General features: G+C 38.7%; 1 protein-coding gene across 2 annotated transcripts in view; it reads right to left on the reverse strand.

Annotated features, from left to right (window-relative positions):
• Positions 1–18525, reverse strand: part of asic2 (acid-sensing (proton-gated) ion channel 2) — a gene marked incomplete at both ends in the record, with an annotated part of 405375 nt that overhangs the window by 115683 nt on the left and 271167 nt on the right. The gene's annotated exons all lie outside the window — the stretch shown is intronic.

Raw genomic sequence — 18525 nt, forward strand, 5'->3', positions numbered from 1 at the left:
TTTAAGGCTTGAACTAAACTAATTTTCCCACACAGAGTTCACTGTACTGACTGAGTTTACAGGACAATTGGCTGCTTTTTGCTTTCTTTTTTTTTGCTGAGCTCAGTCATTTCACATCAATATTTTATAGAATGTTTGAAAAACACTCATTTCTCTGTTGCTACTTGTCGGTGGATGAAAGCAGGCAGAGAAAATTTCAGGTTTTCTGTTCGGATGGGGTCTGTGTAACCAGATTATTAACTTTTCTTCTGTTGTGCTTCAGTTCTGCTGCTGCTGCAGATTTGATTCGCTTCAATGTCAAAGAGACAAATATGGAGGCCTCAGCGCCTGGCAAGGCTCGAACATCAGCAGCATCAGTTGTTTGCCTCTGCAAATATCTAAATCAGCAAATAGCCCTTGCATTTAAGATTTATCACAGTTAGCTTGTGGATGAGAAAAAAAAAACTTTATTCTAGCAGCTTCTAAAGCCAATCCCTGCTCCCTTCTTCATCTCACCCTGATGCTTGTTCTAGTTGTGGATAGTGTCATGACTTCTGATAACATGAGGAACATATATACCCTGCAGGAAGAAAGATTAAAGACACAACAAAGACACCACTCTGGTGTCACATGTTCAGTGCTTGGTATGATCTGACATTAGCATGATCTGCATGCCATGCACACATGCATGAGATAAGCACAAGTGTGTTCAGTCTGCAGGGATGTGTTCATAACTAATAGTATCTCTGCTTATGGGTATATGCGTCTGTGCAACGCGACAGAGAGCGACAGCTTCAAAAATACTTTGATCTGCCAGAGTCTGACACCAACCGCTGTCAGTCGATCAAGTTTACTTGGCCTAATTGCCATGTATAAAACATCAAATTTTACCTGTATGCTTGTTTGTTTTTCCGTCTTTGTGTACTTTTCTATATTTAAAATGGCTGCAGAAATCTTGTGCAGAAATGCAGGTTAACAAGGATCTAATTAATTTAGTTTGTGTTTGTTTAGCAATTTATATTGAAAAGAAACATGATTTCCTCTCTCTGTTCAGAAAAAAAACTCAGATTTTAAAATCATTTGTCTTTTTATAAATTGTATATAAATGATATTTTCTCTTTTTTTCCAGGATGTTTTTTCCTCATGGCATCCCTATCAAGTCTTGACCTACATGAATGCTACATGCCACAGCAGGGGGTGTGCTAATAGGCCTGCATGTTTCCTTTACCCATGAAAGATAAGCCACATTGTGTCTGGAGTAATGACCCAGAGCCACCTGTGCCCACAGTGCCAGGGGGGTTGTGAAGCATGATGTCTGTTGGCTTCTGAAAGCCAATATGACGCCATACCTCTTCGCTTCTGTCTCTTTGTCCTCATCCATCATGGAAATGATTCTTGGTGAAGAAGAAAAAAGGTCTTGACATTATAAAAGTAAAAAAAAAAAAAAAAAAAGAAGGAAAATCACTTGCTGTGCTGGGTCGCACTAAGGAGGAGGGGGGGCACAGTCGAAGTATGTTTACTGTAAAGCAAAGCTAATGATGTCTCAGAAGAACATCCATCTGCAAGGAAAAAACAGAGAAGACTTTCTTTTTGCTGTGCTAAGGGAGCCGCAATTAGCTTTTACAGACTGCATTAAACATTTAACAATCAAATGCACAAACATGTCCACATAGATGGAAGGGAATCCATCAGACTGAGGGTGTGCTGCACTCATTACTCTGCTTATTGGCTTTTTGTTTTAGTGGGAATATGAAATAGAACGACTTAACTAATCAAGTCAGCAACAATGGAATTTATTTATCAATATATTCTTACAAATCTTTGCAAGTTGTACTTGAGATTGTTGAGTACCATCAACTTGAGATTGGTATTCACCAATCTCAAGTTTAAAGGAATTGCCTTCTAGTCTGACTGTTCACAGGTAGATGTCCCAAAAACTAGTCATGGTGGGTCATTTTACAGACAGATTCACACATACAAAAGAATTAAACAAAAAACAAAAAATAAAAATGATAAACATGAGCACTGAAAACTGTTGGTCCTAATGTTTACAGTTTATTGTGTCCAAACACATAAAGGACCCTTTTAAAATGCTGTGAATCATGGAGCGAGTGTATCTAATGAAATAAAAACACCCGGTGAGTCTGTAAGTCAGTCAGAGGTGTTATAAACCTTCATTTCCTGATATACGGTAAATGAATAATTGTAATAAAGACACTGCTGTAGTAAATTATTTTCTATGAAATACCACAATCTGCAGGGGAATCTAGAAGTCAGAGGGGACTTGGAAATGTATGGGTGGTATTCAAGCTGTTTAGACAACAGATCTGAGGTGTGTGCGGTCAGTTGAGCCGGTGTGTTTAGGGTCATTAAATTCTCACAACTGTGACTTGTTTTTTAATCAATAAAAGATGAAAACAGTTTTATTACTAATTTAATTACGGCAGCTTAGTGAATTGAAGAGCAGAAAAATACACAAATATTTAAATTGTCAAACAGATCAGCACTTAAATGTGTGTGTGAGTAATCCTAAGTGTTGGAAGGATTTGTTTTTAGCTGACAGGAAAGATTTCAAGACTTTTGTGAAAACCGCAATCTTCGTAAAAGGTCCAGAACTCGTTTGGTAAGTGGTCTGGACAAACTACAATCAGGGCGGGGTGTTAAAGACATAAATACCATCATTTACGGCCTTTGAGCCACTACTTGTTTTTAAGATTTAAACTCTTAATAACTCACAGATTTTCACTGACTTTTCACTGATTTTTACTGACTATCAAATAATTTTGTGCTTCACGCACACACCCTCCTCATGGAAAACACAGGAAGAAATCCATATGATGCACCTGCAAGTTAAAGGCAATCAAGGTAGCAGTTGAAGAAAGAAACAGCAGCTGCAGCTCGGTGAAGCTGTGGTTTATACCCAGGCCTGGAAATTACAGTAGAAAGCTTCCCAAGAGAAAATCATTTAACCCAGTGGTTTTTTAAACTGGGAGTCAGAACCCCCAATGTGGGTTGCCAGACAACTATATAATTATAAGGCCTACATTTAATGAATAAATTTGGGGTTTTTACCTGTTAAAATGAAACCATTAATGCAGACATAAATCTGTGAAATCTGTACACAAGCCATGTAAACACCAACCTGTATCATCTGTGCTATCTGGCTTACAAAGTTTCTGAACCACTGATTAAAACCATTCATATTTTTTTAAGAGAGAAAAAAAATATGAAACCCAAAGAAAATTTCCTAAATGGAGCAAAAGACCATAATTCACTTTTCAGATAAGAAGGGCATTAAGAGAAGAAAGAGGCCAAAGATTATTCTGAAAGGGAGAACAGCACTCGTCTACAGGAACACTTTAAGTTGTTTCTGCGACAAAGTTTAGCTTCAGAAAAGAGATAAAGTTCATCACACACTCCTCAAATATGTGTGGAAAGGTGAATTTCCACTTTCTCACTTTATAATATAAAAGAAAAGGTGTAGGGAGTCAGTTTCCTTGGATTTCTGCCAAAAAGTCAGCATTTAAGAGAATCTGTCTCTACAAGAGAAGTCAGCGTGACTGAAGTCAGCAGAGTGATATGTGTTAAAACAGAATGAAACTGCAGGATAACTGGCAGTACTCTGTCAACGGATCACTGTGCTGAGGTTGTTGTTAGACATGAACTGGAGAACGCTATGCATCTGCTCCAAGCTCAAAGGCTTCCTATTGAAGTCTCATCTATGTGTCTTCCTCTTTTCCTGCAGAATGCATCATCCACAAGGATTGTTCTGAAATTTGGAGGAAGATTGTTAGATTGTACCTACATGGCAGCGGATGTCATTAAAGTAGTCCCTTAAAGAGCAGACCTCCATCTAGCTGATAGTCTGTGGTGGATGTCGCTGCACACCAGAAGAACCCATCCAGCTTGAAGCAGCTGATGCAGTTCTTCATGCTGAAAGAGCCACATCCCAGAATAACAGAATGGCCATTTGCTCGATGCAGATGGATACGCAGACCGTCGGACAGTTTCATCCATCTCCTGTGTCTGTCACAAGCATAATTTGGTTCGTTTTTAAGCGGCTCAGCTATTCGTGACTTGACGCAGAAAAAGAGCAATACCAGTGGGAATGGTGGGGGCAGTGTTGCCTTTTATAGCTGACATACAACCAGTGAAAGGAACAAACCAGAGAAGAAGAATAGGAACAGAAACAAGACTATGCAGAAACCACCTAAAGAAAATGGAAAAGAAGTTGAGAAAACAGCAAAAATCCTTGTGGTTTTATTCTCTTACTGTCGTACTTTGGACAAGTGGAAACAACCTCATAGTGGAACATTACTGCTACCAACTGGCGTCAAAACACTGAAGTGAACTCTCAAAGTTCTTGTGGCATGTGGCGTGTCCATTAAATAGCATGACGACACCCTGCAGTTTTGATAAAACTAACCCAGCATACAAATGTTCTCGTGCTGAAAATGTTAGCTAAACATAAACACTGCGTGATCAAGTTGGAGTGATTTAGAAACTGTTTGAGGAAAATAAAGGTCCTAAAAATGTTATAAGATATTTTTCTGCTGTTTTTGGATATTATCACCACAAGCATTAGAGCTCTAGACAGCAAATATGTTCATCTCGGGCACCATACTGGATTAGAAAGCAGTAAAACAGTTTCAACTGTGTTTTATTCAAATCTTTTTTTTTTTTTTTTCCTTTTCTGTGTTTGTGTTATTAGTTTAAATGTCCTTATTTCATTACATGTCCATATCAGTTCATTACATCTTTAACAGCTTTAACTAATTACCCCTACATGAGAATTTACCTGCATCCATTCCCATCATCGCATGCTGCCATATTCCATGCCATATTTTTATTATGTGGGACGTTTCTTTAGACGCCTCAACCTGCAGCTGATTTTTTTTGCATATTTTGCCAATTTGCATGAGATTCCTTGATATGATCCTGAAAAAAGAAAAATCTGGATCAACTTAGGAACTTGTCTTGGGAAATCAACATGTACACATCTGTACTTTCAGATCCATGTGTAACCTGCTGGTTCAAGCTGCCTCTTGTAAACCGGCCATTTAATTCAATCACCTGCATTCTGCTTCAGCTCCTTCATCATTTCCAGTTCCATCTTCATAATTCCAGGATACTTAGTATTAAGACTATAAATTTACTAGTCTTGTTTTGAAATCCACACTTGAGATAAGTGTTTCCTTTGATCACTGCCTTCCGGACAGACTGTATCCTACTAATCTAATTTACTAATTCAAAGGGATTGAATTGCTAGTGTGTTATTTTGAAAAGGACGCTATTAGATATGCATCATATGCAAAGTCTCTTCCATTCCTAAACAGTTCAGATTGCATAAAGTCTCCTCACAGAGCTCAAACATAGGTACACCTGCTGAGCGAACTAACTTGCCTAGCAAGTTACATGTGTAAATCAATATTTCTAAATGCTAACTCTAGAATTATGATGCAAAACAGCACAGATCTCTTACAAATAACAAACTCATATAAAAAAAAAACTGGATGGTGTTCTTAGAGTTGCTCCCATTGGGTTTCCTGCACTAGATTCCAGTTTATCCCAGTGTACTGACGCTTCCTGTCATTACTAGCACTGTTCTTATAAATAAGTAATAAACCGGTTTTTTAAGGGCAGGTGCAGCTGCTGGAACATGCCTTTAAATCTGTGGTAGGTTTCACTGTTTAGCAGTCTATGATGCTCACAATTCTGAAATATTTAGTATATGTCATTAAATTTTTAATTGGATCGTGGATGTCAGCCAACACAGTCAGCTGAAAGCACAAAGCATCCCGTTTCTCTGTCAACAAGTTGTAGCTGTCAGTTTAAGCTAGCCGTCATTAATGTAAGTAAATGTGTTTCTGGACAGAACTGGTTTGCTGAGCCCACTCCTGCAGCTCAGAGTGCAGCACTACAAAGGTGTTGTCATGTTTTTTTATCCATGCCGTGCCGCGCCACGCCGCGCCGCGCCAGAGCTGCTGCATCAAGTGATTACTGCACTCATCCCCTCTGGAACTGATGATAGTTTAACATGTTCACACTGCACACAAAGAGCAGATAATAGTGAGTGGATCAGTGTTTTCTTTTCCTTATTAGGATGAGAAAGTATTATCTCATGAAAAATAAAAATGTTAATTCAGCTCATAATATTTACTTTATAAATCACAATTAGGAACTGAAGCTCTGTTTTATGTCGGATGGCCTTGTCGTGACCACATTTATTTCCTCTTCCAATTGAAAAATCTGTCTGCTACTTGACAGATTTCTTATTTTATTTTTCACAATGATCAAAAACTTTGCATCTTTTTAAAAGAAGAATCTACACAATTTTGCAATCCCCTGCCCCCCCACCCAGCAACAACAGCAGAAAACCCCAAATGTGCTTTAAAAATGTATTTAACCACCGTACTACCTTGGAGCCTCATTATGTTTGTATTGTTGCTTTGTTATGTTTTTACAAAAATGAATTTGGAGAATGTTAACAGAGTTTAAAAGAAAAACTATAATACAAAATATTAGTTAACAGCAAAAAACCTTTGACGACAACAAAGAAAATCCAAGAATCTCAGTAATCCTGAAGAATTTAATGGCTAAATAGAAACGGACAACCTCAACTGAGTAGTTCATCATTCTGGTTGCCTTGCTCAATTTTGCCTGCATAGTGGTCTGTATACTCGAATAAAACATCCAGAATAAATTGATCAAATAATAAAGTGTATTTATCATGCAGAGCTGGTCGAGCTGTACGAGGCATTTTCTCAGTAATTTGTTTTGAATTTCATAAGAGAATCGAGTGAATATTTAATCAGCCACCCAGCTGATTAAATATGTTTTATTTGCAAGGTAAACCTGAACTGAAGTGTGCTGTGAAGTAGAGAGGAAGAATTGGTGCGAATTGCTCCTTGTATTTCCATAATAAATAAAACCATTCACGTCTGGTGGAGCAGCACAAACAACAGCGAGACATGCAGTGTTTTACATTATTAATGGAACTTCAACATCTCAGACTGATTTCTCTCTGAGAATCTGTTGGGCTTAAATCTTGGAAGTCACTGTGTTCTTTGTCGATTCCCGTTCCTTACCCTCATCGTTTAATCTTAGCTTAACACTCCGCCTCCTCTCTTCTCAAATAATTAAATTAAAACAACATAGTGAAAGTGAATGTACGACCTAGAATATGCTGGTTAAAGATGCAGCTGTCGGGATCATCAAAGACACAAAATCCTAAATAAAAATTAGAGCTTTGTGAGAGCATTTGACCTTTTTTCCAATCCTTCTGAGTCTCACAAGATCCAAGCAAGCACAAACATCCACCTGTTGTTTGAAGTCTGTTTATGTTTGCCGGCGCTGTGGTCCTTGACCCCAAATTAAACCGGTTTCCTCTGAGACGTCTGATCTGTGGTGTTAGCTAGAGGATGTTTCACTTACACACCTGAGAGCCATCCAATGGGCAACAACCTTAACCTGTTCACTGCAGAGCGGCTTGACTGAGGCAGCTGGAGATTAAGCACTTGCTGAAAGGCATACAAGCAGATATAATTGAGAGGGGGTGGGGGGGGGGGGGGTCATGGCAGGAATCTACTTTTTCCCCTCCATCAGCATATTTCCTTGTGCTGAAATGGAAAAGAAAACTGGTATTGTGCAAAGCTCACAAAGGAAATGGAAGTCACCAGATCAGATGCTGCTCTGCACCAATTCCTGCCAATGACATAGAAGACTAGAAGGCTGGAAAATGTGATGTTTTATACCAAGCAGTGGTTTGTTATGGACATCCTACCACTGTTAGATGACTTCCAACTATGCACCAGCAGACATTAAGACTGGTCTGCATCCAAACTGACTCTGGATCCGTAAAACCACAACAATCAATGTGTATAAAGTGTGTCAGAAGAAGGATGAAACACACTCTTAACCCTCTTTCTGATCTTAAAATGGAAAAGATAACTTTTAATCTAATAACAAATACATTTCTATTTGCCTTTATGTTCCTCTCAGCTTTATATAAGGCTGAATACTGAGTGCAATATAAGAAAAAAGAAAAAAAAAGCTAAAGAAAATGTCAAATTGCCTCAATTGGACAATTTTGTTCCACTTCAGTATCTTTCACATAAGAGCATAAGTGTTTGTGACTGTATGGGGAGGAAGCTGTTGAGGACAGAGCTAAGTATCCCATGCTGGGAAGCCCACATTACTGTCAGGCCTGCTGCTGATTCCCCATCGACTGCTTTGCTGTGAGACGTGTGTGTGTGAATGCCGCATCACCTCTCGGGATGTAAAGGCTTGTTCAAGTATTTATTCTAACCAAAGCTCAGGATCATAAACATGTTATTTCAGTGAACATTGTGGGTTTTTCTGTCATTAACAGAGAAAAGCCAACAATTTTATCCATATCTGTGACAACTCTTCCTAGTTGTATCCACACAAAGCTGAGACGACTGTGGAAGTGGGTTGTTAAAATGCATATCTTGTAAGAGAGCAATATATTTGTGTAAGTGAGAGGAGAGTAGAGGAACTTTGGGTTAAGAAAGCTACACACACGGCTTATTACTCATATGGCGTATCTTCCATAAGAACTTAGCTCTCAAACCTTTTGTTTTTCCCGCTTTCCTGTGTTAAAATCTGTCCATTCACAGCTAATCTATCATAACTTAGCACATCCCTTTAGGGCAATGGTGGAGAAGGCTGGCTACAGCTTCAGGTAATGGTATTCATGGAAGAGAGCAGCATCCATTAGCTTTCTTTTTCAAACTCTAACCTTTTACAAGTCTTGTGGTTATGCATCAATGTGACCTCATGCATACTAACCAGGTATAATCGTTTCATCTGCATTCAGGTCTTACATTACATCAGTAGATTTAGGCGCCTGTTCTTTGTGCCCCCCTCAGGTTTATGCCCAAATACTGCATGCTAGCTGTGTCCAGCTGTTTTGGAATAAAAATTAGATGTAGTGTGTTCATGTTAAGGAACGATGTTGTAGTCTTCTGATGGATAGGGAAAGTTGGAGATCATGAAACCACTCAAGCGATTAGTTCTGAAGCTGGAAATTGGATCAGGGCTGAGGAGCGTAGTTAGCAAGGGAACACCTGTCGTAATGAGATTTATTTGGTTGGAGCTGCAGCTTCCATCTGACTGCCATTCTTGTTCATTGCAGTCCAAATCAACAGCTTACGGTCTTTCTTTACAGAATCCCAATGAAAAGGTCAGACATCAGCATCACTGCCAGGGTGTGTTTAAATCTAAATAAGCAGCTCCTCCATCCTCAGTGTTGTTCAGGATGGCTCCAAGGAGTCAAATGAGCCCATTTCTGTTTCATGAGTGTATTCTCACAATGCAAATGTTGGGTCTAAAGCACTGACAAAAAAACAGCAAATGGAAAAAAGTACAAAGTATTGATGAAAATAAATACAGTGAGCAGTTCCTGCAGATTAATTCTGTAGTAGCAAAGATTTTACCCACGATACAAATCAGCTGAGCCTTTTAATCTTTTGGATCGGGGCTCTGTTTCATACACACACCCTAATTTACTCAAGATAAACTAGTCTGATGTGTATTTTTTTATCCAAGTTAAATTGAACCTCATGAATTTGCCTCTCTAAAAAAAGCATTTAAAAGAGACTTAATGAAAGAAATCAGTTGAAACCACCTTGTATCTATTAAACTGTTAAAAATATTAACACACAAAGGCAAGAAAAAAACAATGAGAGAAAAAGACAAATATTCAGTAGAAACATTTTCTGAAATGAATACAAATTTCTTTCTGCACCTGATTTTAATGGCTCATTATTAAAAACAAACCACCTGTGCAGGTTTTTAAAACTAAACTTCTATGAAGGGATTCTTGTGTTGAACAAGGATCTATTATAAACATTTAAACTAAGAAAGCAAATGTTTTAGTTAAACGATACATGCATGGATGTAATTGCAGAGGCAGAGATGGTCAAAGGTTCATTCAGACATATCCGAATGCCTGGTAGCTTCCTTCTTCCTCTCATCTGCTTTTAAATATGTTGCCATGTGCTGTTGAGCAGAGGATTTTTAAACAGACTTCTTGCAATAAAGCAACTTTCTGTTGATATAAAAATACTAACTAAATGTTTGACACTCATTTAAACCACTAAAGATATACTAAAACAGAGCATAACAGATGGGATTAAAAACAGGCAGCATTTATAACAGCAGAACCCCAAAATACACCTAAACAAACCTTCTGAGGCCAAACTCTTAAAGAGTGCAGTGCAGCATTACTGTGTCTCTGCAGATATCTCTGGAGATAGAGCCGATACATTACGGTACCCGGACATTCCCCGTGATTAGGTGCTTCTCTCTAACTTGGACCAATGTTTAATTTGTCATTGCAGGTGCAGCTATCTAGTCCTGATGGAGTTCAGAGAATCCGGGTGGAGATGTGTATCTGCTCCACATATGGAGGCTTGGCTTGCTGAGGCATCATTTACTTTTATTGAGGATGGTGGGAATGGTTCGCCTCTGCCTTTGGCACACTTCTCCCGCTCCGTCATATTCTCGCTGATGGGACTCGCTGCAGGGTAGCCGAGAGTACAACACTATTGCAGATGTAGGAGCAAAATAGACCATCATAAAATTCAGCATGAATGTAATAGATTTATTGATTACAGCCTGCTACTAGCCCTCAGTGATACAGTAGATTCAGCACATGAAGCCTTGCTGCTGCAAGGAGACCGGCCAGAGTTATGGGACCGATTTGTATTCCCAGCCACCTACCTTTCCCTCTCAACATGTAGTCATACCTTTTTTCTTCTTCTCCCCTGAAATCAATTGCTGCTTGGCAGTTCAAAGTGTTCTGTGGACTTGTACTCTTTAATACCCAGCTTCTACTAAAAATAGATTTCATACTTACTCTCCAAGACAATAACGCATCCTGTTGTATAAATCTGTACCCACATGTCATATATGTATGTTTCCTTCCAGGTCCATGCACCTGCGTTCCCTTATGTCCTATTTATAGTAAGTGTTGCATACTTGAGGTATTGGAGTGACAGCGCTCTAAATGCAGCGATAATGAATGGGCCTCATGGACTCTCTGCTGACTGCTGCAGGACGTTAATGAGATTAATAAAAACCGCTGAGGCCCTCCTAACAGCAAGAAGCCTCCTTTAAGGTAGAACACGATGGGAAAGGAGACAGGACAAGAGCATCCAGCACACCGCTGATGTAATAAGCAAATCATTTGAACGCATGTCTTGCTAAATTTAAAGACTTACTCACTGTTGTGCTTTCAGTGAGACAGCAGTCGCGGCTTCTTCCGTCATATTCGACCCGTTTTGCTGATATTTTTAAGAGATTGCAAAGATTGGCTGTTTGAGTTTCCACAGCGGTTCCTTTGAGAAAATATTTTCCGTTAGCAGATTGAGCCGTTCGTACAAAATGGTCAGACAGTAAATGACAGAACAAAGTCTTCAGCCTGGGTGAACTTATTGCAGTTCTACACTGAAATCCACACAGACAGCTTTGTGTTCAACTTATGAGACATCACAGCCTTGGCATTGGGATTGAGGCCACTCGGCTGAAAGCTCTGCCTTGACATGGACAGTGACCTGTGAATATTGAGGTAACAAAACAAACAACACAACCTTTTCTTATGCTGCACTGAAGCTTATATCTGAATACAAACAAGGGAAAATGTCTGCCTTTGTGCTATGTGTTATAAACTATCATTTCTAAATTATTTAAACAAATAAATAATTACATACTTAACTGGCAGGAGACTGAAAAGCCTTGTTTAGGTTCTGACACGGAAAAAAGATGAGACAAGGTGGACAGAAAGGGCATTGGTGCGCACTAGAGCTGCAAAAACTCAAATTTCATCCTGTCTGACAACATCATGCACTTACAGATTGTTTACACTGCAGTTTAGAGAATGTGGGGAGCAATTTTCAGCCATCAGCTTTGTTAATCATGCTGCTTTCAAATGGCAATCATAAGCTTGTGTGTCCAACAACGAGGCGTCCACTTTATGTAAACAGTAGCAAAATGCTATTCATCACTGCTTACATGCTTAAAAATGGTAAATGATTGTTTAATGCTCTTGACTGCATGAGGAGAATAAATTATGAGGCTAAAAGAGAATTTGAGTTTGACAGTGAATGGGCTGCAAACCCAGAATGTCCCCAGCAGCCGGCTGGAAGGCATTTCCATTCACGGCAGCATGTGGGTGAAACTCTGCTCATGCCTTGTTGCTCTGCCATCTTTATGTATCGGATCAATTTTGGCAAATATAGCTTGCATCTCTGAAGCATAAAATAAGTTAGTCATGAATATAAATGTCCTTATTCCGTAGAAACCGACTTTAAACGCTCATATTGATGTAATGTTTCTAGTTCATAACTTTTTACTGCATCCTACAAGATATGCCTATTTATTTATTTCTCATATTACTTATTTTCATTTCATTAATCTATTTCAGCCTTTATCTACCAATTGAGACTTTTTTTTTAACAGCAACCTGGCTAAAATGATGCGTTTCTTTAAAGTCTGACTGGTCTGTTCAGTAATAGCAAAGTGCAGGTAGCTGATCCGTCTTTATTAAACTATGATGCAGGTTACGTGTAAATGTTTATCATGGTGATGTAGACCAGAGAGGCACGCCATGATTGTTAATACATTCAATGATGTGGTTGGATTTTTTTCTGTGGCTGCAGCTGGTGACTGTTGATCAGATGGAAAACCCAAGCAGGTTCCCAAGAAGTTAGGAAGACACATTAAGATGTCATTAGCTTTTGGTGGTCCGGCCTCTGTGTAAAGTGTTGTATGAATAGAAGACCAGAACACAAGACACAACACAAGATGTACTCTTCTACAGCTTCTACTGACTGTGGTTTATCGGCTTCAATTTCTGTGTAGCGGACCTTCTTTACAACATAATTTTATTGCAAAAAAGCTTTAAAAAACTTTTTCTTTGACCAATAGGGTGTCACTTATAATTCTAATGATAACTGGCTGTGTTATTTTTGTATATAAGTACATGTAGTTTGTTGAGTTAAATCACTGTAATTTTACTCCATGACAGGGCTCCACCATAGCAATGCCTTAATCAACTCATTTAGATCAGCTGGCTTCTGACAGGGGACTGAGATAAACACGCTGTAGCTTGACAACTGTTGATTAGCATAAAAAAACCCAGAGGCCAATATGAATTAGTTTCTAAACTTTAGCATATTTAGCGAGTGTTGTGAAAAAGAAATATAGATTTGTGTGGGACCATAGTATGAGAGGATAAAATAACTCAGATCCATGCATTCGACAGTTATAATCCACCTAGAGCAGGGGTCGGCAACCCAAAATGTTGAAAGAGCCATATTGGACCAAAAAAACAAAAAACAAATATGTCTGGAGCCGCAAAAAATTAAAAGCCTTATATAAGCCTTATCATGAAGGCAACACATGCTTTATGTATCTATATTAGCCTACTATCAAAATGACTAAGTTGGCTACAAATACATAATGAGCCTTAATAATAAAATGTTTATTTTCCCTGCAGCGCATCCTGTAGAGAATGACGCACCACGTGACTACTCTGTTGTACGATGCCGCCACGTTTAACTTCATTACAATATTAATGAATTATGTTTCATTGCATTGCTTAAATTAAAACAATGCAATAAAGAAATCCCATTTCTGATGTAATTTTTATTTTTAAGAATTCGAAAAAAACAACAAAATGGAATGTGCATAACGCGCCCCTTATCTGGGCAACAAACAGCGCATTAAAACGCAGCCTGCATTTATAAAAAAAAAACTAAACCAGCAGCCTTTTAAAAAAGGTAAAGTATATAAAATCAAATTAATACAGTTTGATTACTGTACAAATGCCAAGCAAGTCGGTGCAAGGGTAAAACGCAGCAGCAACCTCTTCTCTTTAGACATGCAACCAATGCAGCTATCCTCTGACCTGAGCACCATTACATGTCATTCCAAATATATACTGACAAAAATCAGAAATAATGTTATAAAAACATCCACTTTGTTACTCAGTCTGCGTCTACGAAGGATTATGTTCTTACCTGTTTAATGTGACTTCTGTTGTCGGACATCACTGGTCAGCTTCTCAAGATGTAAGATGTAACTTGTGCTGAATTAATGTCCTTGATTTGCTGATCGGTGATGTTGCCTGGCATTTTAATGGTCCTTTCCTTCACTGTCTTAGCGGAGAGGGGCATGTCTTTGATTTTCTGTATTATCTCGGTTTTGTTTTTGAAGTCTGGAAATACGTGTTCTGATATGCTGATGAATGACTCCTTCATGTAGTCACCATCTGTGAACGGTTTTCCACGCTTTATTATCTCCTGGGTTGCAACAAAACTTGCAGCAGTAGTGGAGTTTGGAGATGCAATTCACTTAAATCTATTTTTGCGCCTCTCTAATTTCTCCAGAAGTAATGCAATCAAACTTTTTGTGTCACTCCCAACTGGGTACTGGCTGCAAATGTAGCATGCTTTCCCTGGAAATGTCTTTCCACATTACTCTTTTTGTTATTTGACAACTTCTCGGTACAGAGCGAACATTCAGACAATCCTTCCGCATTGGCAATGAATGCAAATGCAGTCCAAGAAATGTTGAATCCTCTGTTCTCCTCGGTTATTTTTTTTTCCCTTTGGGATCCATGTCCCATCACACAGCCGCTGGTTTGTTTACAACGCCACCTGCCTGGCATCCCGCGCTGCTGATAGGCTACGTGTGTTGGAGGCTATGACGCAAATCTTCCTTGACAGAAATGTTGAAATTTAATGTTTATTCTAAACATTTTACACATTTGGAAAACGTTAAGAATGTTTGTGTCATGTTTGTCCTCCCATAGAACCAGATCAAAACAAAAATATATATCCCTCCCCCATCTTTTTCCATTTTTTTAAAACATTTTTGAAAAAGCTCCAGGGAGCCACTAGGGTAGCGATAAAGAGCCGCATGCGGCTCCAGAGCTGCGGGTTGCCGACCCCTGACCTAGACTGTTCCAGACTCCGCGTTGTACATTATAACCGTCTAATGTACGGCTCCTTGTTGTTTAATCCCTACTTATAAGGCTATTAGTTATAACATTTATTTTTCTTTATGTAGTATAATGTAGCACTACATATATGTAGTAATACATATGTCTAGTAATACATATATGTAGCATATGAATGACAAATATGTATTATATGTGATGTTGACTTGAAGTTGACTTTGAAGGAAATTCTCTTATCTAAGTTATGTAATTTTTTTTCAACTGACCTTTAGCACTTTTTAAATGTTTACAAATGGTTTGGAGAAATATTCCACGTTGAGTTAAAGAGTGTTTCTATGACCATTTTTAAATCTTTGCCTGTGATGTTGCTCAGTACCAGCAGATTCACAATGAGCTTTTTTAGCTGGATCTAAATATGTATGCACTGTACATTAAATTTGAAAAAAAAAAAAAAAAAGAACAATAAATTAATGAAAGTATGATTTCACCTTTCTGATAAAACAGATGATTAAGTTTCATGTGTGACTGGCTTTGCCTTTGAACAGAGAGGCCGATAAAGGGAAGAAAACCATACGAGGTTTAAATGAGCTGTGACATGAGAAACTGAACCATACCGTGTGGTTGAAGGAGAACACATCAGTTCTCAGTTGGCGCCCCAGTAAAAGGGAGAAAAAACTGAACATAGAGAAGCTGGACCCTTTATTACAGGACTTTCTCTTAGTGTCAAGGTCAGGTCAAACTCAGATTCAAATGTTTCATTAAACAAGTTCATTTCAAGAGGTAGATCCAGATATTTTGAAGCCAACACATTCTTCAACCAGTGAGACCAGAGTTTTGGGTTTGCTACTGAACTCAGGGGTTATGCAAATGTAGAGCGCTGCAGAATGCTGATAAATTTGCTTCCTTTAAACCCCCAACTCTTGTCTTCAGTCCCAGCCAAAAAGAAGTCACTTCAGACAATTTATCTGATCTGACACAGCTTCCTTTAGAAGAGATGATTCAGTGCCAAGAGGCAACTTACAGCAGCTTTGCCCCTCCATGCATGCTTCAGTATTCCTCCAGACCTTTAAGCAGGTCATCTTTATATGTTTCATAGATGGACAGTTGTCATCCCGTCCACATAATACCTAACCTGCTGCGACTATGTCGGATTTCCTCACTTCACTATTTAATCTGAACGAGTAATTATGATAAAATTTTAAACTTTGTGAAGTGTCTATAAATAATACTATTTGTATTTTAGTTTGGTAAACCTCTCAGCAAAATAAGTGTAAAGAGAGTGGGCAGCAATCACTAAAGCAACAATCACAGAACAAAGTTACAAAAACCATGAGACACCAATCACTGCTTTCTGTGGAGGAGGAACATTTTGACTTTAAATTAGCTTGTTGGGGGCCACAAAAAGCAGAATATCTGCCTCCACTGTGTCTGTTATCTTGCCACAAAGTGTGGTGATAACATTGTAGCTAGTGAGAAATTTAACATGAACAGACAACATAAAAATCAGGACTATGATGGTCATGTACTTTTGGACCATAGGACCACCATATGAATGGAGAGGTGGAGATGACACCATCGTACAGCTGACTGGCATATGTATTGCAACTTTGATTTTAACTGTTAAGTTTGCTTTGCTGAGTGAAAATCTCAATTAGATATGAAGGCTTGCTGACTAGGAAACAGTCACTGTGCAGCAGGTGTGTTACAACTTCCTGATAGATGGCCATAATTCCATCATTTAGGACAACGTGAAAGCCATCGAATGTTAAGGTCTGTTGTGAAGTGTCTTCTTCTCTCACAGCAACACAGGCATCAAAGCACTGTATTGACACTTTCATGACCGAGTCCATGACATCTGACAATTCAACACGCATGTCTTTAATAACAAGTGGCTTCCTTTGTAGCATGCAGTGCATTCAAATGGCTACAAGCCAGATTAGCCCATGTTAATGACACATTTGGTACACGTTGGTTATTTAAAGCCATCTGTCTCCTTGACGGTACATCCAAACTTCAGATAATTATCTATATATTTTCCAGTTGTGTCTCATTTGCACCCTTATCGGCAGTTTAATTAGCAGCAGGTGCTGCTTCTCCATTTGCTTTGTCACTCATGGTTTCTGAGAGGCAGGGTATCTGTCTTGTGCTTGTGATGCAGTCGCCCAGTTCAGATCAGAGCTAATGTGGGGAGCTGATGACGTTTTCATTCACTAATTTGTTGTGATCTCTAGATTTTATTTTGCTTCTTTCCAAATGAATGTGGCACATGTATCCTAGTGTTCTGCAGGAAAAAGTATTGACTGGTCTTGTGCTGTAAGTGGAGCAGCGCCCAGTTTGAGGTAGTCCCTGTCTGTCACTGAATATGTTTAATTCTGAGTGAAAGACAATCCATCTCTATTTGCAGATGCACAACAAGAAGTGGGATTCATATAATGTGTATTTAAATTTAAGTGGTAAAAATATTTTTTAAAAAAACAAAAAAAAAAACTGTAATCATTAAAGATGTTGAGGACCTCCAACCTGCTCCTCTGTGGACTCCGTGGATCGTGAACCCCTGGTTGAATACCTCTACCTTAAGTTTTACCAAGTATTTTGAGTCTATCTAAACTTTAGTTGAAACAGCTACATTTGATGATCACAAAACAACAAATAAATGGGAAAAAAAATAATTCTATAATGAAATCAATCTAATCTGGACCCCAGGGGTTAAAGATCAAACAACAGCTTTGTTTCACCGGCTTCTCCTCCTGCCTCTGGACATCATCAGTTATCTGCAAGAAGGCTGAAAATGACTTTGCATAAACATTGCTTCTGTACCATCAGGATTTATATCCAGCTCAGCCTGAAACAGTGTGGTCGATCAGATTACTGCATCCCAGAAATACTCTTGTTTCAGTCTGCAAATTGGAGCCTTCACTGGAAAGTGGAAAAGAAAAACCACAACAGAGAGAACAGATGTTGTGGGTTAAACATGCCGAGAGAGGAAGAGCGGCAAAGACAACTCATTAAGTTCAAACAACCAAAACAAGAAATAACTGTTATCAGAGTGATGAGATAGAGGCAGAAAGCGGGTTTCCACCAAATAAATAATCTTTCTGATTTGTTGGACTTGCTTCACCAAAAGCAAATATTTAGCCCTTTTCAGTCATCTAAATATACTTTGCCTGGCTTATAAAAAGTTACCACCAAAACTAAACTAAACTATATAATTTGAGCCTCTTTTGCACTGATTATAGCAGACATTCATTGTGGCATTGTTTCAACCAGTTTCTGCAAACTCCCAAGGTTTGTTTCCAGCATTGTGTTCATTTTTTTCCAGGATGAAGAGAGAGACTGACCACTGCTAAAGTCTTCACCAGCACGTCCCAAAGACTCTCAGTGGGTCAGGTCTGGACTCTGTGGTGCCCAATCTATGTGTGAAAATTATGTCTCATGCTCTTTTACTTTCAGATGTTTTCTCTGCTTGATGAATGCCTAATGAATGGACTTTTCACAGACTTGCATCTTTTCCACGACCGCAGGATGGTTCTTTCAACATGTTTTTTTTAACAAATGAGAAG

Source organism: Telmatherina bonti, assembly GCF_933228915.1.
Source record: "Telmatherina bonti genome assembly, chromosome: 14".
Lineage (NCBI taxonomy): Eukaryota > Metazoa > Chordata > Actinopteri > Atheriniformes > Telmatherinidae > Telmatherina > Telmatherina bonti.